Source organism: Amblyraja radiata, chromosome 3 (genome assembly GCF_010909765.2).
Source record: "Amblyraja radiata isolate CabotCenter1 chromosome 3, sAmbRad1.1.pri, whole genome shotgun sequence".
Lineage (NCBI taxonomy): Eukaryota > Metazoa > Chordata > Chondrichthyes > Rajiformes > Rajidae > Amblyraja > Amblyraja radiata.
In genome coordinates, this window is record NC_045958.1 from 21,759,380 (window position 1) to 21,785,358 (window position 25,979).

Genomic DNA, 25,979 nt, shown 5'->3' on the forward strand with positions numbered 1-25,979 from the left:
AGATGTGGGAGTCTGGCCTTGTAATGAATGTTTTTGTCTTGCTGTCTCCTGAGATGGAGACAGAAGGGTTAAGAAAAGAAGTACAGTCAGCGCTGGACTACAGTATGTGAAGGTGAGAGGAGGATGAAAATTGATAGCAAAATAATGATCCAAATGAGTGCAGGAAGTTCAAGGTGCATGTGACAGGGTCAGTATGCAAGTCTTCTATGGCTTCATTTGCACTGCTGGCCAAGGGTCCAAAAGTGAAGACTCTAATGATAGCGGACAATATCCTCTCTGTCGTGTGCGTGGGGTAAACTGATGCAATTGGGTTTATCTATGGTATCTAACCACCACTCCATGTAACAGCACCATTCTATACTGCAAGACAGGGGAGTGTGATAGTAAGCAATATGTAAGTGTTTGGGTGATGCTTCTGTTGAAAGTGTGAGCAATGTGTGAATTGTGTGTTAATTTGTCGCTGTTCTATGTGCAGAAGCGGTGGAACGTAAGAATGTCAGACAGAAGTCTTGAACCGTAATGGTGACTGGCAAAACCTGTTTGATTACAATTATCGTTTCTTGCCAGTGTGTAGCAAGTTAACATGGCAACAGTAGTCTAGAGGAAGTGTGGAAGCAATGCTGGAACTCTGAAATAGAAATTCTGGGAATAATCATAATTAGAAATTGTTGAACTTAGAAATGCTCAGCTGTGTTCGGTGAGGGTGGTGCACTGAGCTCAGGCTCTAAGGCTCATCAGACAGCTGGTGAGGCAAAACATTTGGAGATCCATTTTCCCCTTGTATGCAGTCCTTGTACAAATTCCCCTTGAATTCTTGAAGCACTGCACCCAGGTTTAGTTTTAGTTTAGTTTACAGATACAGCGCGGAAACAGGCTCTTCAGCCCACCGAGCCCATGCCGACCAGTGATCCACGCACACTAACATTATCTTACACACACTAGGGACAATTAATAATTTAACCAAAGCCAATTAATTAACCTACAAACCTGTACTTCTTTGGAGTGTGGGACTGGAGTTGGCGGGGAAAACTCACGCAGGTGATGGGGGAATATACAAACCGTACAGTCAGCTCCCGTAGTCAGGACGAACCCGGTCTCTGGCATTGTAAGGCAGTAACTGTACTGCTGCGCCACCATACCTACATCTTTGGGATGTAGCTCTGGTGTGTCATTGGTTGGAGTCAACTCCCCTCAATTTTATTCACAGTGTAACTCAGCAGGCCAGGCAGCTGCTCCAGAAGACATAGGTGGGTGACGTTTCGGGTTGGGACCATTTTTCAGACTAAATATAGTAGGGGAAGAAGCTGGAAAAGAGGGATGGGACTGGGTGTGGGGGTGACGGGACAAATCCTGGCCCCTACTACATTGAAGAAGGGTCCCAATCCGAAACATCACCTATCCGTTTCTTCTCGAGATGCTGTCTAACCCGCTGAGTTATTCCAGCACTTTGCTTTTTCTATTCCATGCCATATAAATATTAAACATCCTAAAGGGCCTGTGCCACATGGCCGTCATTTGCGTGCCATTTACGCGACCTCCAAAAATGTGGTTGTCGAGTTGTGATGCACGGGTAGCGCGTGGGTAGCACGGGACGGGCGCATGGAGAGGCGTGGAGGAGTATGGAATTGCGTGTGGTATCGCGCAGCGCTCCAGGATTTCGTGCTGCACTAAATCTTTGCGCGCCACCGGCGTGGCGTATCGCTTACGCATGCAGATGAACTGCGGTCGCACGCTGACGTCCTGACCTCATACGTGTAGTGCGTGGTGACGCATGATTACGTCACCGTGCGTAACCATGCAACGTGGCGCGACGCCCATACGCAGTCAGCCACAATGAGAAAATAATTACGTTAAGGATGTTTCAAAAAACATCCAGGTAAGGATTGCAGATTTTATATCCTAAAAGAACACTAGTAATCAAATTAGTTTTTTTTAAATAACCACCAACAATTTTACTAACACCATTTAAAATAAAATTTGCAAACTAGTTCTTAAGCTGGGTTCAAACCCTCAAACTGCTATAATGGAATACAAGTTTGTGTTTGTTGGGAGTATTTCAGAAAGTTTAAAAGAAATGAAGTTTTCCAGTAAACAATTTTATCAACGTTTCACTTAACAAATGATGTCAATACGCTGACTAATTCTACTTGCAGAGCAGATAAAATATTAGAAGGCGCATGATGACGGGTGATAACGCGCGCGACTGTCGCGTAAATGACAGCCAAGTGGGACAGGCCCTTAAGTTAGTTCATGTTGCCAACATCGGGCACAATGCACGTCCACTTCAGGCTGGCAAAACCTTTCAGGTCAGCTACAACCAGCGTCTTGCATTGCGTGCCCTGTTGAAGCATGCAAGCAATGAATGATGGTTCCATGCAAGAATCATGTAACCGAGGTGTCTGAATTGGAATTCACACAACATTAACATTCTTTTTGGAGGTTCTCCATTCTCAGAGTCTCAGTTCTAAATGTTGGAATATATTCAAGTTTGGCAGAATTCATTAGCTTGTGATTCTATTTATTTTAAGAATGTTATGAATTAAGGAACCATTTTAGCAAAATACATATATTTGATGGTAATAAACACTCATTCTGAGAAAATCTTATGGCAGCTGATTCATAAGCGTCGAAAGATGAGAAAAATGATTCAATATCTAAAGGGTGAATGCAGATCAGATGTTACATCTGTCACACATAGGATTTATATAAAAACGAGCTAACTTATCTTTTGACATATGAGCTCTGTGAACCACCTTAAATTGTATCAGAGCGTGACTTGCACATGTTGTAGAGGTATTGACTAATTGAAGAATCCTCTCCCATTTCTCTATAGGTAAAGACATTTGAAGTTCTCTTTCCCAATCATTCTTAATTTTATCTGATGTACCTACTTATAATTTCAAAATCAACTCATAAATAGTTGTTATTAAACCTTTCTGATAAGGGTTCAAATGTGAAAAAATTTCCCTGATTTCGGTTTGATGTGATAACGGAAAAGAGGGTAGAGAAACCTTCCAAAAATGTCAAATTTGTAAATATCTAAAAAAATGTGAATTAGGTAGATTATATTTATTGGATAGTTGTTCAAAACACATAAAACATCCATCTAAAAACAAATCACAAAAAAATACTTAATCCCTTCCTCTTCCATAACAGAAAGGCTTGATCAGTACTAGAGGGTTGAAAGAAAAAATTAGATATGATAGAACTCGATAAGATAAAATCATTCAATCCAAAAAACTTACGTAATTGAAACCATATTCGCAATGTGTGTCTTATTATTGGATTAATCGTATATTTATTCAATCTCGTAATTGTAAAAGGTAACGTGGCCCCTAGGATAGAAGCCAATGATAACCCTTGCATAGAATCACGTTCAAGATTCATCCATTCTGGACATTGGGTATCTTCTAAATCTTTTGTCCAAAACGTTAAATAACGAGCATTAACTGCCCAATAATAAAATCTTTTTTTAAATTTCTGTAAGTATTTTTTACTTAGTCTGGGATTTTTATTCTGCCATATATATGAAGAAATTTTTTCATTAATAATATCAAAAAAAGATTTAGAAATAAAAATGGGTATCATCTGAAATAAATATAAAAATGTAGGTAGAATAATCATTTTAATAGCACTGATTCGGCCGATTAGGGATAAGGACATTGGTGACCATTTAGTAAACTGTGATGGTCAATTAAGGGCGTAAAATTGGCTTTAAATAGGTCCTTGTGTTTCTTGGTAATCTTAATACCTAAATAAGTAAAACAGTCAGTAGTCAATCTAAATGGAAACTGTCCGTAATTCGAAATTTGATTGTTTAGTGGAAAAAGCTCACTCTTACTAAGATTTAATTTATAACCAGAAAAACTACTAAATTGGTTAAGTAAAGCTATTATTGCCAGAATAATTTCTTTGGATTAGAAATATATAATAACAGATCATCTGCATAGAGAGATAGTTTATATGTCTTATTCCCACAGACAATACCAAAAATATTGGGGGATTCCCTAAGAGCAGTGGCCAGAGGTTCCAAAGCAATATCAAACAATAAAGGGCTTAAAGGACAGCCCTGTCTTGTACCTCGAAAGAGCCTAAAGAAAGGGGATCTCTGATTATTGGTAAGTACAGAAGCCTGAGGTATATGATATATCAGCTTGATCCAAGAGATAAATTTTGGACCAATCCTAAATTTTTCAGGTGTAACCAAGCCCGAAGTCCCTAGTGCAACCAAGGCTGCTTGTAGTTCGGAGTTTAGATGGAGATTAAACTGATGGTTATAGTGAAGAAGCTGTTCCTGATGCTTGGCGTTAGTTTCCAGACTCCTATACCTGCTTCCTGATGGCAGGAGTGAAATGAGTGCATGGCCACGGTGGTGTGGGTCCTTGATGATGCTGGCTGCCTTTCTGAGATAGCACCTCCTATAGATCGCTTTGATGGTGGGGAAGTCAGTACACGTGATGGACTGGGCAGTGTCCACCTCATCTTGTAATCTCCTTCATTCCAGGGCATTTGAGTTGCCGAATTAGGCCATGAAGCAACCAGTCAATATGCTCTCCAGAGCACACCTGTAGAAATTCAAGAGAGTATTTGTCTACAGACCAAATCTTCAAAGGAAGCAGAGGCTTCGTTGTTTCTTTTTGTGATTGCATCAAAGTGCTGGGTCCAGGACAGATTTTCAGAGATATGCACGCCCAGGAACTTGAAGTTATTGACTCTCGCCACCACTGACCCTTCGACTAACAAACATTTGTTATTTAAAGGTGCTGTTTTCATTGCTATCCTTCTTCTTCCCAACATTTTGAATTGTAAGATTTATACTAGTAAATTCACAGTAAACATACCAGTGGATAACACAAATGACTAACTTCAATTGACACAAATCCACATGGCATCTTAAATGGAGGAAAATAAGTTTAATCTAAATTAAAGCACACTTATCCTTAAGACGCTCCTTCCTGACCATGGCCTCTGGGTTCTTCACACCACTGAACACTTCTGCTTGTCTGTCATGGTAGAATAATTGGAAGTGGCATGTGGCACCAACAACTCTCAAAACAAATCAATCAGATGCTTCTTCCCATTGCCTCACTCAGCTGGCAATTCATGGGTCAACTGTGTTTAATTGCCATGTGTACTTACAACAGAACAATTGAATTCTTATGGGCAGAACAGTGGCACAGCAAGTAAACCCGCTGCCTCACAGTGACCGGGATCGATCCTGACCTCGAGTGCTGTCTGTGTGGAGTTTGCACATTCGCCCTGTGACTGTGTGGGTATCCTCCGGGTGCTCAGTTTCTACCCACACACTAAAGATGCGCAGATTTGTAGGTTAGTTGGCCTTGATAAATTGTCCCTAATGAGTAGGGGATAAAAAGTGGGATAACATCGAACTAAAGTGAACGGGTGAAACATGGTCAGTGTGGACTCGCTGGGCTGAAGGGCCCGATTCCATGCTTTATCTTTCAATACTATCAATTCAATAATCAGCAGATTAGCAGGCCTATAAACACAATAATAATTCAATAAGTTAATAACCGTAAGAAAACTGCAAAAAAAGTACAAGAGAGTGACCAGCTTCTGTTCGTTTTTTCTTGCCACCAGTCATCAGAGCACTTCACAAAAGGGCCGAAACGAGGAAAATATAGAGCTTGCGGAAATGTTCAGATGTTAGTTTTTGGCACAGATACATAAAACTAAAAGATTTTGGCACATTATAATCTTTCACACTCAACACTGAGTTCAACAATTTCTAATTATGATTATTTCCAGTGCTTTTATATCAGAATTCCCGCATTGCTTCCACACCTTTTCTAGGCTGTTGTTACAATGTTAACATGCTACACACTGGCAAGAAACAATAATTGTAATCAAATAGGTTTTGTCAGTAACTCAAGGGCCTTTGCAGTATTCCGCCACCTGTAAATATGAGCAGAAGAACATCTTGTGAATTCTGAAGTGGCTTTGCTGACTCGTATGTTTTGGTCTTGCCCACTTTTGGAAAAATATTGGAAATACATTTTTGATACCATTTCTGTAGTTTTAGGTATTGATTTACAACCTCATCCTATTACTGCAATTTTTGGGCTACCAATGTTAGATTCTATTCATCTGTCCCATTCGGCCTGTCAGTTGATTGCTTTTACTACATTAATTGCCAGAAGATCTATTTTATTTAAATGGAAAGACTCTAATCCTCCTACCACGCTCCATTGGTACTCTGAAACGATATCACGTTTAAATTTAGAAAAAATTAGGAGTGACATTGTTGAACCCTCGGTTAAATTTGATAGGACTTGGGGAAGCTTTATTCAATATTTTCACACAAAATAAATTGTTCCCTCTCCGGTCGTTATAATAATGTTTTACCTTTATACGGTGGAACGGACTTGGTGACAAACGGGGGTCTAAACTCTTGACATTTTTTGCAGCCCAGATTCTGTTTGTTTGGTTTTTTTTTGTTTGTTTGCTTACTTTAGTTTACAGGGTTTTGTTTTCTTTTTATCTTTTTTTTATATGTACAAGTTCTCTTTTAATCGTTTATCTATATTTACATGGAGACTGGGAGGTTTATACCCAATATGTATTTTGACACTGGATTTATATTTAGGTCACATTTGTTGTTAATGTAATTCTGACCCATATGTATCAATATCACTGTTGTGTTTATTAATTTTTTTGAAAAATTTATAAAAAGATTTTAAAAGAGAAAAAGACTCTTAATTCTTAAAGGGCCTGTCCCACGGGCGTAATTTGCGCGTCATTTACGCGACAGGCCGGTAGTGATTGATGCGCGATGGTCGTGCGACTGTCGCACGCAAATCACGCGTCATCATGCGTCAGCACAGCCGTCTAGTGCACGTGACGCCATTAGAATACCCTGCTTCCCTATTCTGCATCATGACCATGATGGAAAAACTACAGATTTTATAGCTACAGCAACAACAGAGACTTCTGTTAGCAGCACCCTCATACTTCCAGATCAGCCAGGCAGGAGTACAACAAGAAAGGCTAGCAAGAAACCCAGGAAGAGGTCTGTGTGGACGAGGTTAGAGGGTACATGATGCGTAAAAGGCAGCGGGCGGTGTCGCATGTTTACGGATGTTGACGCACCATGCGTCACCACGCGATACAGCGTGTGACGCCAATGCATCAGCGATACGCAACGCAGGTGGCACGCGAGGATTTCGATACACTACGAAATCCTGGAGCGCCGTGCGATTCCGAGCGCCACTACATGTGATTCCACGCCTCACCATGCGCTATGCGCACGTCACCCACGCACCCCCAAGCGTCACCACGCGTCGACCAATTTTCTACACGACGCGTAAATGAGGCGCAGATGACGCCCACGTGGGACAGGCCCTTAACTCTCATGACTCCTTGAAAGGGCTCAATGAGAATGTGAATCTGTCACACAAAGAACTATTAAGAGAGATTACCAAAAACATTGAAAATCCAGAGCTTTAGATGTTGGGAGCTGAAGGGTCAGCTTTATGTCGTGATTAAATTCAGGAAAGCACATGGAGCTAGATTTGGAAATACATAGTTTTAAGGAGCAATTCGGGTTGGAGGAGATTAAGATTTCCATCAGCAACAATTTTTTGTTTTTTCATTATTTTTATGATGTTTGAGAGATGATTAATGGCCACTGCACTAAGAACTGGCTTATTTGTTGATGTATATATGACAGGTTAGACGGTGCCTCAATTTAATATCCCATCCGAAGGACACCACATCCTACAATTCTGTACTGCCGGAAATCTGCAAGGAAAATCTGCACAGGAATGGCAATATAGATTAATTCTTACAGTTATTTGCATATGCACATAATGGATAATTGCAAATGTTATTTATTAACCATGTTGTCAGTGTAGTTGCACTCTCCCATCAGACAAAGGTAGATTTACGGCCATCCCAACTTTGAGTTTGTTATCTAGGCAGATTCATCAGTGCAATACTAGAGGATTGCCACGTTCTTTGAGTTGTGACTTTTTGGATAAGGCATTGAAATCCAAGTCCTGCCTGGGTTCTTAAATGGCATGAAAAATGAACTGGAAGGTACACAAAAATGCTGGAGAAACTCAGCGGGTGCAGCAGCATTTATGGAGCGAAGGAGATAGGTAACGTTTCGGGCCGAAACCCTTCTTCAGACTGAAAAATGAACTGCATTGATATACTGCTCTGAATAAAACTAATGTAATGGAGGAAATATGTCAGTTTGAAATTCTGCCTGAGGTTGGAAAAGAAGCCATTTGGATCAGTGTGCATTGATGGCTGAGGAGTGTGAAGCTTTAAGTGATTAGTTATGTAAAAGATTACTTGGAACTGTACACAGAACTCCTTGCAAATGGGCCAACATTCTTTTGCAAGTTATACCAACAACAACAGGATATCTGCTCATTTGCTGTTTACTAGACACTGCTGTTCTCAAATTGGCTACCGTATTTGTCAGAGAAATCACCCGAGTTTAAAATGATTTAGTTTAGCTTGGTTTAGAGATAGCACGGAAACATGCCCTTTGGCCCACTGAGTCCGCACTGACCAACGATCCCCGCTAATGCCTAATCCAGGTAAACCTCCTCTGCATCCTCTCCAAAGCCCCCACAGCCTTCCTGCAATGGAGCAACCAAAACTGTACATAATACTCCAAATGCAGTCTAACCCAAGTACTGTAAAACTGCATCATGACTTCCAGACTCTTAAACTCAATGCCATGAACAATGAAGGTAAGCATTTTAATTCCATCTACGTTCAGGGAGTTATGGACTTGGATCTGAAGATCCCTCCATATGTCAATGCTGTTAAGGGTCTTGCCATTAATTGTGCATTTTACTCTTACATTTGACTTCCCAAAGTGCAACATCTCACACGTGCATGGATTGAAATCCATCTGCTATTTCTCCGCTCATTTCTGTGGCTAATCTATATCCCTCTGTATACTTTGACAGCCTTCCTCACGATCCACGACCCCAACCATTTTGGTGTAATTTGTAAACTTACTAACCATCCCATCTAGATTTAAGTCCAAGTCATTTATATATATCACAAACAACAGAGGTCCCTGAGCAGATACCTGCGGATGTAGTGCCTTCTTTTGGGAAATAATGCGTCTTGATGTTAACAGATATTGTTTTTTACTTGAACATACATTTGGATGTACGATCTCTTCAATGATATTCATTCCAGATGGTTTTGTTTTAAAGTTTCAATAGGGCAAGTGTTCTGTAAAGCACGACTATTGTAAAACAATATCTCTCGATGAAGATTGAAAATGAAGATGGAAGGCTAGAAAAATGATGAACCAAACATATTTAACTCAAACATCCCTCATCGCCAAAGCTGCTGCTTACAGTAATGCAAAATTGACACTCAGTGACAGAGGTGTCTATCTAATCCATTTAGAGTTAGACCTTCCAATGACATGGGTGCTCTGCATTATTTATCTTCTCAACAGAGTGAATGCTTTTAACTTTGTAAATTACTGTGAAACATGAGCTTTGGCTGTTGCTTAAGTAACAGAAATGCTGCCAATTTACCTGTTTATTTTACCTGTATTCTACTTTTTAAAGGTAGTTACTGCTGTAGCTGACATTTATGTCACTCATTTGTTGTAAACATTCATTCTCTTCACTTCACAGCTCTGGCTTTAGCATTAAATGGACTGGTCAGTAGGGGGCGCTGCGAGTCGGCTGCCCTGCCAGCAGCGTGTTCGGTATTTTGACTTTTTAGGGATTTTTTTAGTATGTCCAAATGCTTGTTTTAGTGTCGCGCGGTATGTCTTGTGTGGGGGGTGGTGGGGGAGAAAAGGGTGAAACCATTTTTCAGTCACTTCCTCGAAGGAGAGCCGTCTTTTTCCATGTCGCTTCTCCACCTCACCTCTCGCGGCCTAACAACTTGGATTGGACTGGCCTTTCCCGGAGTTGGGCCCAGAGCTTCAGCAGTGGGCGCAGCATGAACTTTTCCATTGCGGAGCGGGGGCGAACCCTTGCCGGGGGTCGCCAGAAAGGAGTGCTCTGATCGCTGGCCTGGTGACTTTGGCATCATGGGGCTGTGATCTGCGGAGCTTCTAGCCGCGGGCATGGCAAGGACTTACCATCCGGAGTCTGGGATCGCCGGAGAAGAGCTCCGACCTCCGGCCTGCGGCCTATAACATCCTGAAGCCGTGGTCTCCGGTAAGAAAGTGGCCGATTCGGGCACTCCAAGCCGCGGAGTGTGTTCGACCGTCCCGACATCGGAGTTTCGATCATCCCGACGAGAGGGCCTGTACATCCGGCCGTCCGTAAGTAGCGGAGGGTTGCTTGACATCTCCTTCTTTAGTCTCTCCCTCTCCAGTGTTTTCCGTAGCCTCCTCATCTCGGCCTCCTCGCCGAAGACGGACACTTCCCTCACAAGGCCGCTCCCTAAGAGCCGTCCTGCTTATATTGACTGATCGCCTAATTTCCCAATTTACAAACCAAATTCTTCAGATTTAAACTGTTTTCCCCCTCTGACTCACTTCTAACTCTCCTCCTACTCAGGCTAGAGCCAATCAATGCTTTCTCCTGCTTCTCTTTGTCTTTGACTTTGACTAAATCTATTAACATAGAAATTCTCTGCTAACAATGATTAGGCCAACCGTTGCTCCCTGGCGGAATCGCCGCCAGCAGCACACGATGTGACAGTGAAGAATGGGACGGCGCAGTGGTAGAGTTGCTGCCTTTCAGCGCCAGAGACCCGGGTTTTATCCTGACCACGGGGGCTGTCTGTACAGAGTTTTTACGTTTTCTCCCGTGACCTCCGTGGGTTTTCCCCGGGTGCTCCGGTTTCCTCCCACATTTCAAAGACGTACAGGCTTGGAAGGTTAATTGGCTTTGGTAAAAATTGTTAATTTTCCCTAGTGTAGGATTATGTTAGCATTCAGGGATCGCTGGCCGGTGGGGACTCGGTGGGCTAAAGTGGCTATTTCCACGCTGTATCTAAACTAAACTAAACTTGGGCTGTTCGGTTCTGAGCTGGCAGCCCATCTCCAGGAGTCTAAAGTCTACTTTGAAAAGTGGCTGTATAGGATTCCCTGATGTACTTCAGCCTCCAATGCTACCTTGTGCCATTTTATACCCACAAATGATACCTGCCTCCATTTCTTTGTTGTTTATTATGGATTGTACAAGGTGCTATGTTTACATATGTTGTGATGCTGCAAGTAAGAATTTCATTGTTCCGTTTTGGGACATATGATAATAAAACACCCTTGACTCTTGAAGCAGCGTGCCACCGTTATGCTGCCTGCCCATTTACATGATTGAGTGGTGCTAGCTGACTGTTTTTATGGCTGCATACTTCAGTACAGGGTCCAGTTCTATTAGTGGTTAACAACAGCTAAGACGAGCCTGCACCACTTAAAGCCAACTTGCTCCTCAGGTGAAGGAGCATTGTCTGTGCCGTGAGGAATGGCAGTCATTCTGCATCTCATCCAGATCTGGGATAGATTGATGAATGGCGACAACACATGCTGATGTATTCATCTCTCAGCTTCCGCACGAGCCAAATGTACTACGTTGAAATATCTTGTTATTCTTCCCTTGACACGGCACCAAAACCCTCCAACTCCATAATGGTCAAGATGCAATGTAAATCAGAGAAGATGGTGGAGTGATGGACATGTAAGTGCGTAAAGCAGGTTATTGATGAAGATTCAATCTTCTCTTGCTTTACTCCTTCAATTGGCCATGGATTCACTAACGGCAGCACCATCTCCTCACTGGGAATAACGTGATAAGCTGCAGCTGGTGTGAGGTGCCCTCCCTATCAATATGGGAGTGGTATTCTGGATTGTATTGAGAATTGGTAATGGGCAGCAGCAAAAACTGAGAATAAATAAATTGTTGGTAGGTTGTGACGAGGTGTCAGTACAGGGACCCCAGCTATTCACAATCTATATCATTGATTTGGATGAGAGGGTCTAGTGTAGTATGTCCAAATTTGTTAATGACACAAAGCTAAATGAATTACTAGAGGTGTTAGAAGGTTATAGATTGGTTTAGTGAATAGGTAAGGACACGGCTAATGAAATGTAGATAAATATGAGGCCATTCACTTTGGTAGGGAAAATAGAAAGGAAAAATATATTTATATATGGTGAAAGATTGAAAGATGTTTGTGTTTAGAGGGTCCTTGTACATGAATCACTGAAGCACCTAGGTATAAAAAACAATGAAGAGGGGATTTATTGCAAAAGGGTTTGAATACAATAGTAGAGATCTTCTTTCAATGATATAGAGTTCTGATGAGACCACATTGGGAAACTTGTGTACCCATTCTGCCTCCCTATTTAAGCAAAGATTTACTCGTGACAGACAGGGTACAATGAAGGTTCATCAGATTGATCCCTGGGTTGCGTATTTGTTATTCGCTGAGAAATTAAGATGACTGGGGCTTTTCTCTCTTATGTTTAGAAGAATGAGAGAGGTGATTTCTTTGAAATGTACAGAATTCTAACAGGGTGGATTACGGGAGAATGTTTCCTTTAGTTTGGTATCCAGAGCTAATGCTCGAAATCTCAAAATGATCAGTAGGTTATTCGACAGAGATGTGAAGACGTTTCTTCACCAAGATGGTGATACATCTGTGGAATTCTCCAACCAAGAGGGCTGTGGAAGATGGAAATATCCAAGAAAGAAATATCAATATTTGTGGTTAAAAAATATACCCAATATTTGGGTATTAAAATAATCTAGGAATTGTTATTTTTACGTGTACCGAGGTACCCCAAAAGCTTTTGTTGCGTGCTAAGCAGTCAGCAGCAAGATTATACATGATTGCACTAAAGCCATCTACAGTGTACAGGTAAATACAGTGTAAAGGGAGTAACGTTTAGTGCAGAAGAACCGTAGTGAGGTAAAAGATTACTGAATGGTGTTGCAGACACGGAGAGTCAAATGGCCTGTTGCTTGATTTTGTTTCTTAAGTTCTTGCGTAATACAATTGCGTAATTGTGCTGTTTGATACTGAGAATGGTGGGACAGTGATTTCTTATTCTTGATAAATGCAAACTGTTGAAGAAGACCTAATTTCCTGCTGGTTTTTGACAGCAGACTAAGGCTTGGGAGTTCAAATCCTCCAGGTTTTCCACCTGCCTGTTTGGGTGACTCCAGGCCTGTGTTGTGAATGGTCCTTAGGTGAAGCTTGTGCATCTTCTCTGAAAGAGGGATGCTCCAAACCATCCACAAAACCAAAGAAACAAGTTGAACTAATATTTGCTTCCCCTTGTGTTACTGTACATCTTAGACTAATTTCCAAGCTCAAGCCAGAATCTGTTGTCTGAATGGTGCAAGAGCATTTCATGGTCATCATAGCCTTTTTAGCATTCCTGTGGGTTGAAATTTCCGGAGCTCTGCAAAAGTCGCCGCAGGCAGGCGCCATCTTGCTCTAGTTATTATATTTGAAATTTCATTAGTTTGAAAAATAAATGTAATTACTGTAGAGATAATGTAGTTTCCAGTAGTTTTGGAGGGCATGTGAGAAGCATTCAAGTACAGATTATTTTCTTATGATTTTTGAATATTTTTCACTTCATTATATGACTTGGCTGGAACAATTTGTGTGTCTAGATAAATTTAGGTTTCATATTGATATGATATGATATTTCATATGATGGAAGAGCATCATCCTGAAACCCTAACACCATTCCTCCACCTCAGATGCTGCCTGACCTATTCACTGTTCCTGGGAAGTTGAGTTTGTATTTTATACATAATAATTGTACCACACGTTTTCTCAATTGTTAACTTTTCTGAGCAATCGTCATCATAAGAGCTATTATCAAGAAGCCATAGGGAATGAATACATTTTGGTGACCAATGCTGTAGATTGCAACAAGCTCCAATTATCTATTTATACATTCACATGTACATGCACTTTCATTTACACTGCGTTGCACAGTCCACTCCCCCTCCCTTCCCCTACCGACCTGCCAGGACCTGAGCTATAGGGAGAGGTTGAGCAGCCTAAGACTTTATTCCATGGAGTGCAAGGGAATGAGGGGCCATCTTATTAAGGTATATAAGATCATGAGAGGAATAGCTAGGGTAAATGAGTTTTTCACCCAGAGTAGGGAAATCGAGAACTAGAGATATAGGTTTAAGGTAAGATTTAATGGAACCTTAGGGGTAACTTTTTTACCCAAATGGTGATGGGTGGATGGAACGAGCTGCCTTACGAGGTAGTTGAGGCAGGGACTATTACAACATTTAAGAAATATTTAGACGGGTGCATGGATATGATCGGTTTAGAGGAATATTGGCCAAACGCAGGCAGGTGGAATTAGTTTAGATGGGACATGCTGGTCGTTGCTGATGGTTGGTCCACGCTGAAATTGGGCTGATGGTTGGTCCAAGCTGAATGACTCTGACTGTATGCCATTCTGATCTGTCTAAAATATTCACCTTCTCTTGCAGCTGTTCACCAAAGAGATTGAATCTATATTCTGCACTCCGGTATCTTTCTCTTCTCACTACCTTTTGCAGGTGTTTGGCTTGATTTTATTCATGTATTAAATAGTCACAAAATGCTGGAGTAACTCAGCGGAATACTTGGCATCTTTAGAGAAAAGGAATAGGTGACATTTTGGGTCGGAACCCTTCTTCAAACTTGCGACCCAAAAGGTCATCTGTTCCTTTTCTCCAGAGATGCTTCCTGACCCGCTGAGTTACTCCAGCATTTTGTGTCTATCTCCGGCATGAACCAGCATCTGCAGTTCTTTCCTACAATTCATCTATAGTATTATCTGACTTGAATGGATAACATGCAAACATAAGCATTTCACTGTACACATAAGTCATGAGGGATAGGAGTAGAATTAAGCCATTCTGCCCATCAAGTCTACTTCGCCATTCAATCATGGCTGATCTTTCTCTCCCTCCTAACACCATTCTCCAGCCTTCTCCCCACAACCTCTGACACCTGCACTAATCAAATATCTATCTATCTCTGCCTTAAAAAATATCCACAGCCTTCTGTGGCAAAGAATTCCACAGATTCACTAAATAATGTTTTCCTCATCTCCTTCCTAAAAGAACGCCCTTTAATTCTGAGGCTATGATCTTTAGTCCTAGACTCTCCCACTAGTGGAAACATCCTTTCCACATCCACACTATCCAAGCCTTTCACTATTCTGTATGTTGACATGACATTACGTATGATAATAATAAACTCCAACCTACCAGTAGGCATTTTAATATATTTCCTCTTGATAGTACATTGCCAATTTAGTACTGAGACACAAACTTACCTTTCACATTCCAACAATTATTCCATTAAAACAGCAACTTTGCAAAATGTGGAAATATAAATGCATAATTTGACTATTGTAGAAATGTTGTAATGCATTTTGAGGATGGAGCAAATACAATTACATGCTTAAAATTAGTTATTTTGGCACTAGATTTCTTATGCCATGATAATTTATAAATTCATTGGCTGATAATACGTTGTGCATGAACCTTACGTAGTTATTATTGAGAAAAGCCGCTTATTGTTTAAAAACCTCTCTATTCTTCTGCTCCTCTGATCACAGTTGTATGACGTGCATGCATGTAGAATTATTGATATTGCCTAGTACTTAAAGGTTATCCTTCCTTTCAATCTTTCTTCAAAAGGATACAAGCTCAATTTTGTGAGGTGTTTTCTATCAGAAAACCTTTAACTCCAGCAATCAATACTGTGAACCTTCTTTGAACTCCCAGTGCATTACAAATCTCTTTGAAGTAAGATGAACAAGGGGTGGCACAGTACAGTTGCTGCCTTACAGTGCCAGAAACCGGGCTCCGTCCTGACTACGGGTGCTGTCTGTATGGAGTATGTACATTCTCTCTGTGCCCTGCGTGGGTTTTCTCAGGAATTTCCGGTTTCCTCCCACATTCTAAAGACATATAGGTTTGCAGCTTAATTGGCTTCGTGTAATTGTAAATTGTCCCTAGTGTATGTAGGGTGGTGTAAGTGAGCAGGGATCGCTGGTTGGTGCGGACCCGGTGTGCCGAAGCGCCTGTTCTGTGCTGTATCTCTAAACTAAAATATAGGACATTACAAAATATTGTAATATGGTTTGAGCAATAGGTTTTATAGGGCTAAAGTCATGTGTTTCATGTTGTAATCAAATTCTACCATGGTTTGTAATAAAGATTGATTTGCATTGCTGACAGTGGCCTCGCAGTCAGCTTTAATCAGTTTTGTGTATGAACCAAGGGCGGAAAACCCGGGGGGGACAGAGGGGACACGTCCCCTCCATGTTTTGAGAGGTGGGGGACATCCCCCCCAAGTTTTTGTAATTCGGATTTAAAAATCCGGTGAAATCTCCACTTCTCGCGAGACAGTGGGGGTGGGACTGATGATCGAGGGTGCCGATTGGAGGAGTGAGACGTCGGTCAGCAAGAAATGGAGGCGGGGCATGATTCAGGGCAATGATTGGAGGAGGGAGGAGTGGGGGGGGGGGGGTGGGGTGTGAGGATAGAGTGCGGTGATTGCAGGAGGGAGACGTGGCACAGACCTGCGCTTCATCCGCAGCCAGGATGATCCCGGCCGGCTCTCTGGCGCTGTCCTGTCCCCACCCGAGTACCCGCCGAGGTCGGCAGCAAAGATCCTCCACTATAGGATCTTTGGTCGGCAGTCAGATGGGCCAGCGCAGAGAAACAGCGCTAAACCCAGCTAACTCTGCCTGTCCCGCCAGGTGAGCTTACAACCCTTCCTGGACTTGCAGGAAATATGGCAGCGTGGAGAAGCAGCGCTGGTATCTCGTCAGTCCAGACAGGGCTGTAGTTAACCCGGTGAGACAGGCAGAGTTAAGCTGCATTTAGCGCTGGATTGAGCCTCCGAAGCCTCGCGCGCTTGCGTGTGTGTGTGAGTGTGCGCATGCGCGCGCGGCCGCCAAGAAATTGTGTCCCCCCCTGTCCCCCGGTCCCCTCCATGTTTTGACAGCGGTTTCCGTCTCTGGTATGAACGATGATGTCCCAGTTTATACTTAAAAATGATGATCTGTGCAATTGGAGCTTGGAGCAAGTAGTTGAGATAGTGCCTGTTTTGGGGGTGCCAGGTGTTGCTGAAAGAATCAAAATGGCATCGGTGGCCGTGTATACCTTACTGGGGTGATTAACTTTGGGCATTGTATTAGTGAGGACAATGGAGTCTTCCAGGAACTTGCAGAAAAGCAGATCACATTGGTGTTCAGTGCTCATCATTGAGTGTTACCTGCTCTGCCATTTTGGATCTCTCTCTCTCTCAACAACATTCAGCAGCATAATAATTATCTCCCCCTCGTGTCAATAAGTACAATTTACAGGAATCATCCATTACCTGCAGGTTGTTTGCTGACTTATTGCTTCCGGCTATTGCTACAGCTTTCAATATCATGTCAAGATGCGGGAGTTGTGAGGAGCGGTATGGACTGTTCGTGTCACATCATTACATGGACATTTTGTCATTCCTAAAGCATCATAGACACTGGTCCATTTAGAGATATGATCTGATGACAATATCAAAAAAGCACAACACAAAAAAAAACAATTGTCACCACACAATTATTCATGTCAAACCAAATTTAACAATGAAATCATGATTATCGTGTACAGGTATCAGCCAGTCACGCAGAAAGTGACATTCACCACAGAACACAAGCTTCTTTGTTTCAATCAGTTGCCACGACTACATCACGAGTGTAGGCCTTTTGTTCACTTCCCTCCCACTGTTGTCACTTAGCAGGAGATGTTAACCCCAGGAGACATTTGAGTAAATTACTAGGCTCATACAAAATAGCACTTCAGTTGTAAAGAGAAAATCAGATACTTAAAAAATGGTTACAAGTCAGTAATTTCATTGATGGATGGAATATGTTTACAGATACACAGGACAAGATGTTAAAAGTCCAAAGTGCCAAATATCAACTTACTCCCGTTGGTGATGGGAGCCTTCTGCACTCACCTATGCTCCTCCGATGTTGAGAAAGGCTAGGCAGACACGTCATTGGGGTTATCAAGTGGGCACCTACTTTCATCGACGTTTCGCTGATTGAACCCACGACGTCTCCAGTAGGCTCAGCGGTGCATTCTGACGTCCCAGAACCACCCTCCTCTGCATCTGTCTAGTGGGATATTTGGGGGACCAAATGGGGTCTTTCCTCTTCAGCCAGAACCACTGGCTACTCCACTCTGCCACCCGTGATATTTCTTTGATGGCCTGGCGTAGGGCTTGTCCGCTGATCCCCAGGTCCTTCATCAGTCTTACAGTAGATGTTGCCACAAATCCTCGACATCCAACTTCTACCGGGCAGATCTTAGCTCTCCAGCCCCGCTGTTCTGCCTCCGCTGCAAGCTCTGTATATCGCAGTTTCTTTCTTTCAAAGGCTTCCTGCACAGCATCCTCCCAAGGGACTGTGAGCTCCACAAAATACATCCTACGCTGAGAGCACAAAATCAGGCCTCAAGTTGGTGATGGCTATCTCTGATGGAACTGTAAGCCGTTGGTCCACATCCACCAGCATCTGCCAATCCCGGGCCTCCGCCTGCTGTCCAAACCTGGTCCTTGGTGGAATTTTCCATTGCCTTTGTGTCCCCCCCCCCCCCCCCGAAACAAAGACAATTGTCTTAACTGGGTTGGTTGTTCTGGGCGGCAGGGCATTGTTGGTTGTTCTCCTGCTTTCCAGAGTCGCTGCCAGGCATTTGAGCACTTGATTATGTCTCCAGGTGTACCGTCCTAGGGATAGACTTACTTTACTCCCAGTGAGGATGTGCCTAAGTGTGGCTGGTGTTGAACACAGAGGGCATGATGGATCTTCGCCCAGCCATTGGTTGAGATTTTTTGGGCTAGGAAGGACATCATAGGTTGCCCGAATGAGAATATTATAAACTAGGGTGATTGTATTAGTTTTAAACGGCGGGGTTGATGTCCAAAGAGGGGCAACTAAGGCGGTGGCACAGTGCCACAGCAGTTAGAGGAGCTATCTCACAGCACCTAAGACCCAGGTTTGATCCTGACCTCGGGTGCTGTCTGTGTGGAGTTCGCACATTCTCCCTGAGACAGCATGGGTTTTCTGCAGGTGCCCTGGGTTACTCCCACATCTTAAAAATGAGCGGGTTTGTAGATAAAAACATACAGTCTTTATCTGCAGTTACAAAAGAGACTCGTAGATTAAATGAAGACCTTTATGTCTTGAAAATTCTGTGGATTTTTTGCTAAAGGAAACATGTTCCCGATGTTGGGGGAGTCCAGAACCAGGGGCCACAGTTTAAGAATAAGGAGTAAGCCATTTAGAACGGAGACGAGGAAACACTTTTTCTCACAGAGAGTGGTGAGTCTGTGGAATTCTCTGCCTCAGAAGGCAGTGGATGCAGGTTCTCTGGATGCTTTCAAGAGAGTGCTAGGTAGGGCTCTTAAAAATTGCGGAGTCAGGGGATATGGGGAGAAGGCAGGAACGGGGTACTGATTGGGGATGATCAGCCATGATCACATTGAATGGCGGTGCTAGCTCGAAGGGCCGAATGGCCTACTCCTGCACCAATTGTCTATTGTTAATTGGTATCTGAAATTTTCCCCTAGAGTGTATGAAGTGGATGAGAAAGTGGGTAGGATACAGAACTAGTGTGAACGGGTGATCGATGGGGTCGGTGTGGTCTTGGTGGGCCAAAGGGCCTGTTTCCATGCTGCTTCTCTAAGCTAACTAAATATAACATTAATGACATCGGGGCTAGAAAAGTTGGACAGTCAACAATGGTCAAAATACTCAAAGCACAGGCTAACCCTCAGTGAGAATATCTTGGTGATGAGGAAAACAATGCCAGATTGAAGGGAGCCTTTGTGGATGTAGAAGTTGGTTGATAATACTGATATATGTGGTCCATAGTGTGAATGATCATAGTCTTGGCAACAAAAAACTCTTGGGGAGAAGGGCAATGTGGGGAGAAGCAGGTACGGGGTACTGATTGTGGATGATCAGTCATGATCACAGTGAATGGCGGTGCTGGCTCGAAGGGCCGAATGGCCTACTCCTGGACCTATGTCTATTGTCTATTAATCTCCTCATGTTTATTGGAAATGAATGTGGTGGAAGGGAAATTAAATAAATGATGAGTCTTTGTCCCAAACATTATGGAGGGCACTGTATGAGCCCAAGGGAACACAAAACATCTGTCGTGTTGGTGACATGCTTGGATTGTTAAAAATGACACGTTTGGATCTCAATTGGACAGCCATTGATTTGTAGAGGGATTAAATTCCTTCTGGATTTTTGTGGATCCGTTATCTTGTTAGAATCCCCATTTACACGTGTAAATATGACTTCCTCCAATGGTGCTACGAAAGAGCAGCAGACATTTCAGAGAGCACCTGGTGATGGACATGGCTGAGAAAAGAAGGAAACTAATAGTAAAGCAGGGCAAAGAAAATTAATTGAACAAGAGGTGAGAAGTAAAAGAGTAATGCCAAGCTAATACAGATCGCTTGAAGTAGTATTTCAATTTTTCACCTTCCTGGGAGGAAAAAATGATCACGACCTAGTTGTTCATAAACAAATAATTTTCATGTACGCAGAGACTGAAATTCCACCCAACCTGCATCGATAAGCAAAGTAATTTTAGATGTGTCTCGGAGTGGAAGTGCAGATCCCATTGAGGAAGGGAAACATTTTTATTCCATGTAGAATCGATCGGATGGAGAGAAGTTGCAGGAAGACCAAACAGTAATACCAATACGATCTACAACATAGAACAGTACAGTGTAGGAACAAGCCCTTTGACCTATGATATCAGTGTCAAACGTGATGCCTACTTAAAGTAATCATTTCCACCTGCTCGTGATCAATATCTCTGCATTCTCTGAGTATTTATGTGTTTATCTACAAGCCTCTTAAACGCCACTGTCACATCTGCTTCCTCCACTATACTAGCAGTTCCAGGAACCTTGTGCTCTATTTGTAGAAAAATGCCCCATACACTCCTTTAAAATATCACCTTTTAGTTATCCTCTCGAGTCTTTGATATTTCCACTTTGGGAATAAGATTCTGACCGTCTTTCCTATCTATGTTTTTCTTAAGTGTATAAACTTCTCTAAGATTCCCCTCAGCTTCTGAGGTTCCATAGAGAACAATCTCAGTTTGTCTAACCTTTCTATCTAGTTAAACCCTCTACTACTGGCAAAGTCCTGCTAAACCTTCTGCAACCTCTTCTAAACCGAAGACGAAGGAAATAAATATAACATCACCAAGTTTGCGGATTACACAAAACTAGGTGGCAGTGTGAGCTGCGAGGAGGATGCTATGAGGCTGCGGTGTGACTTGGATAGGCTGGGTGAGTGGGCAGAAGTTAGGAACTAAACTGCGTGTTTCAAATAAACACATGTGGAGTTGAATTATGTTTAGGACATGCATCTTTTCATAAATAGCTATATTTATTATCGAACTGCCAGCAGCAGCAAATAGTATCCTGGATGGGATGGTTCATTGTGATGAACTAACAGGAGCCTTGGGTCAAATAGAATTGAATAGACTCTAGTTTCAAAAATTCTGGCAAGAGGCAAGAGGGCAGATCTTAGTGAAACACCATATCAATTTGGAGTATTGTGCCCAGTTCTGGTTGTCTCATTACAGGAAGGATGTGGAGGTAGAATGCTCGAAATAGGTGCAGGAGTAGGCCATTCGGCCCTTCGAGCCAGCACCATGGTTCAATATGATCATGGCTGATCATCCAAAATCAGTACCCCGTTCTTACTTTGTCCCCATATCCCTTGATTCCATTAGCCCTAAGAGCTATATCTAATTCTCTCTTGAATACATGATAGATTGGCAATATGATTCTTGTTGAGTATAATTCCTGGCTTTTAGGGGAAATGGCAGGGTGATGGCGGAGGGGAAATGACCCAGTGATGATGTTCCCATGTGCACGCTGGCCTTCATGCTGATGGTAGAGATCGTGGGTTTGGCAGATGATGTTGGAGTCCCGGTTACTGAGTACCCGATTGGCCTACTTCTGCACCTATTTTCTATGTTTCTACCTCCACATCCTTCCTGTAATGAGGCAACCAGAACTGCGCACAATCCTCCAAATGTACCATAACCAAAGTTATACAAAGCTGCAACATAACTTCCTGAATTTCATACTCAAGACCCTATTATTTTTTATGCCCCTAATAATGGCCCAACATTATAAAGGTTATAAGGAAATGTGTGCAAAATCATAAATACCATACATTAGAGTAGTGTGTACAGTTAAATGTATTAACTGGTGGTAAAACATTTGGGTATCCTGGAGCAGTTCATTCAATTTCCTTTCTTTGCACTTATCTATTCTTCTCTTCCCTTCTTCCTTCCTTTCCTCTTTTTATGCCTCTTATCTTGGCTACTAAGTTTGGCCCCAACCAGCTCTTAGTCTAGGTCTACAAGTAATCTAATTGTTGTACTTCCCGGGGGATCCTTGACATATATCATATGGTGTTTCACTAAGATCTGCCCTCTTGTCTTTTGCCAGAATTTTTTAAACTAGAGTCTATTCAACTCCATTTGACCTAAGTCTCCTGTTAGTACATCACAATGAACCATCCACTACTTGCTGCTGGTAGCAGTTCGATAATAAATATAGCTATTTATGAAACGATGCATGACCTAAATATAATTCAACTCGCCGTGTGTTTATTTGAAACAAGCAGTTTAGTTCCTAACAAGTCTTTAACTTGAAAATATATCACCAAATGTTGCAAAGCATCTATTAATATTAATTGGAACAATGCAGCTTGCTCTTATATCTCTTTTTGTATTGTGACTGCATAAAAGGAACAGATACGAGGCTAACACAAGACTCAACGTTTTTCCAACCTGCATTCATGCTGACACTAGACTCCAGTGGGAAATTAAATATAAAATAAACTGCACATTTGTGCTGAGTGTTTGATCGGTCATGTTTCCATTGCAGAGAGCCGCTGGTGAGCACGATCCAGTTTTTGGCATACTTACAGAATCACGGCTAATGTTTCATTGAGAAATGTAAGGAAGCAGTATTTTCTAATTGCGATAAAATACGATTTTACTCAATTAGTAAAACTGAAGTCATTATAAATTGATCGTGTGCTTAAAGGTTTGCGAAAGACAATGGTTTGTGGTAGATGTTTGTTTGAAAATAAGTACATTGTAAAATTAAGAATGCAGGAGAGTATTGGGGTTAAATTACTTTTGATTTAATGTGGAAAAAATCAACTGCAGATGTACCAATTAAAGGAAATTTTAATTTGAAATCAAAACACTAAGCAATTCGAACAATTACTTGCATTATAATTTTTAGTGCTTTGCAAATCCCCTGGATAATTAATGAATACACTACTTTATTGATAATGTACATGCATTTAAGTTGTTTTTCATTGCCAAATGTTTTCATTTAACATAATGGGGTCTGTTAAGAAAGTGATGGATTTCCTTCTCTTTATTTCTATAATTTTATTGAATGTTAATTTAAACTTCCAATTAGTCACAGTTAATGAACACAATTGTGTGCGTGGAAATTCAGATCTTAATTATTTTTAATGCAGTGTCATCCACTTCAATGGCCAAAAACAAGAGAAAATATTTAGAACAAAATCATATTACCCACACCCTTTGTTTTGGGATCAGCAAGCAACCCTATGTTGCAAATCCTTATTGCACTTGTGCAGTTCCCCTGAGCGCCAAAGTCTCCAAAATCACTTTAACATGGATGAATCCATCTTTTCCTCTACTTATTGTACTTGATTTTGACTTGGTTGTATTTATTTACTTATTTATGGTATTATCTGATTGGATAACATGCAAAACAAATATTTTCACTGCACCTCGGTACATGTGACAATAATAAGCCTAAGTCTAAGCCTAAACTGTGCTACTGGATCTTTTATCGCCATCTGAGAGAACTGTGTAGCTTTTTGTTAAAAATCTCCCTTGAATTATAGGATCTTTGACTGTGCAGCACTCCCTCAGTGTACCATTGGAGCTTCAGCTTAAGACATCTATTTGGTGGGGTGACACTTGAACCTGTATTTTTATGACAAGACATAAAGGTGGCACCAGCTGCGAGTCAACGCTGCCAAGATTCTACCAGTATTCTGCTTCCATTGACTGTTTGACCATGCTGAGGAATTACTACCTTCTCAGAACAGCCAACTGTAAACTCTAATTGCCATGGATTGTCACCCTCACACCCCTCTTTATTTAATTTAGTGTATCGTCACGTGTACTGAGGTACAGTGAAAAGCATCTGTTGTGTACTGATGAGTGAGCAGAGAGTCTACATGATTACAATCGAACCATGCACAGTGTACAGATACATGATAAGGGGAATAACGTTCAGTGCAAGATAAAGTCCAGTAAAGTCTGATTAAAGATAGTCCGAGACTCTCCAATGAGGCAAATAGTAGCAAAGGACCGCTCTCAAGTTGTTGTTTGGATGGTTCAGTTGCCTGATAACTGCTGGGAAGAAGCGGTCTCTGAATCTGGAGGTGTGGTTTTTCACACTTCTGTACCTCTTGCCTGATAGGAGAGGGGAGAAGAGTGATAGACACAAAGCTGGAGTAACTCAGCAGGACAGGCAGCATCTCTGGAGAGAGGAATGGATGACGTTTCGGGTCAAGACCCCTCTTGACTCATCCTTGATTATGCTGGTGGCCTTGCCAGGGCAGCATAAAGTGTAAATAGAGTCAATGGAAGGGAGACAAAAATGCTGGAGAAACTCAGCGGGTGAGGCAGCACCTATGGAGCGAAGGAAATAGGCGACGTTTCGGGTCTAGACCCTTCTTCAGACTGATGTGGGGGTGAGGGTGGGGGGGGACGGGTGGGAAGAAGAATGGAAGAGGTGGAGACAGTGGGCTATGGGAGAGCTGGGAAGGCAGGTTGTGATGTGAGCTGTGATGATCTGGTCTGCGTCCACAATTCTCTATAATTTATTGTGGTTTTGGACGGAGCTGCTGTGATGCCCCAAACCATGCTGTGATGTCCCAAACCATGCTGTGATGTCCCAAACCATGCTGTGATGCATCCCGATAAAGTGCTTTCTACGGCACATCTGTAGAATCTCTGACTACCCCATTGAGAAAATGTGGATTGCCAGGATCTCCTGAAACAGCAAGGTTGTGCCAGAGAACTGCAAGATTGCAAACATCACACCCATTTTAGAAATGAATAGAAGGATAAACCAAGTAATTATTGCTCAATAATTTAAATCTCAGTGGTGGGATAATTGCTAGAAACAATCAAAGACCATATTAATAATCAATTGGAGATGCATGGATTATTAAAGCAAGGTCAGCATGGTTAACTAACCTGACATAATGCTTGGTAAGCTCACATGAGAGAGCTGACGAGGGCAGTATTGTTGATATTTTGTGTATGAAGCTCCCTAAGATCTTTGATCACTTAATAAGTTTGTTATTGGAATTGTAGCCCCTGGTGTCAATGTGGAGCGTACAGTAGATAATAATGACAGATAGAAGCGTTCAAGATCCAAAGGGGACTGGATGAAATGAACAAAGGGAAACTGTTCTTAATGGCAGAAGGGCCAAGAGACCGAGGGCACGGATGTAAGGAGATTGAGAGAAATCCCTGGCTGGCAGGGGGAAAGGCAATTTCACACAGCAAATGTTATGTAATACACTCTGTTTGAGAGGGTGAGGGAAGTAGATAGAGGAACTTGGTTGATACTTTCAGAGAAGTAAATTTAGGTTTCAAGGGAAGGACTGGGCAATATGACGACTGGATTGGTTTTGAGAGAAGTAAGCAAGAGGCTACATAGTAATTATTCTACAATTCCTTACTCATTCAGATGGAAATATTTGTTTATTACATTGCATACTTCTATATATTTTTATGAAGTACTGGTATTTATTTATAGGCTTTAAGAATGATACATTGCTGGGCCACGTTGTTTGATTGATGCTGTAGTAACTTAAGATGATCAGAGAGCAAAGGAATATTCTATTAGAAAGACCGAGGCAGACATACAAATGT

At 42.0% G+C, this 25,979-nt stretch overlaps 1 protein-coding gene and 1 long non-coding RNA gene across 3 annotated transcripts in view; both read left to right on the forward strand.

Annotated features, from left to right (window-relative positions):
* The window catches only part of kcnn2 (potassium calcium-activated channel subfamily N member 2), a 120,632-nt gene that overhangs the window by 54,235 nt on the left and 40,418 nt on the right, over nucleotides 1-25,979 (forward strand). The gene's annotated exons all lie outside the window — the stretch shown is intronic.
* LOC116970852 lies at nucleotides 3,056-25,160 on the forward strand. The gene is made up of 3 exons (XR_004411337.1): nucleotides 3,056-3,328; nucleotides 20,429-20,435; nucleotides 25,149-25,160. It is a non-coding gene; the product is annotated as an uncharacterized LOC116970852 (long non-coding RNA).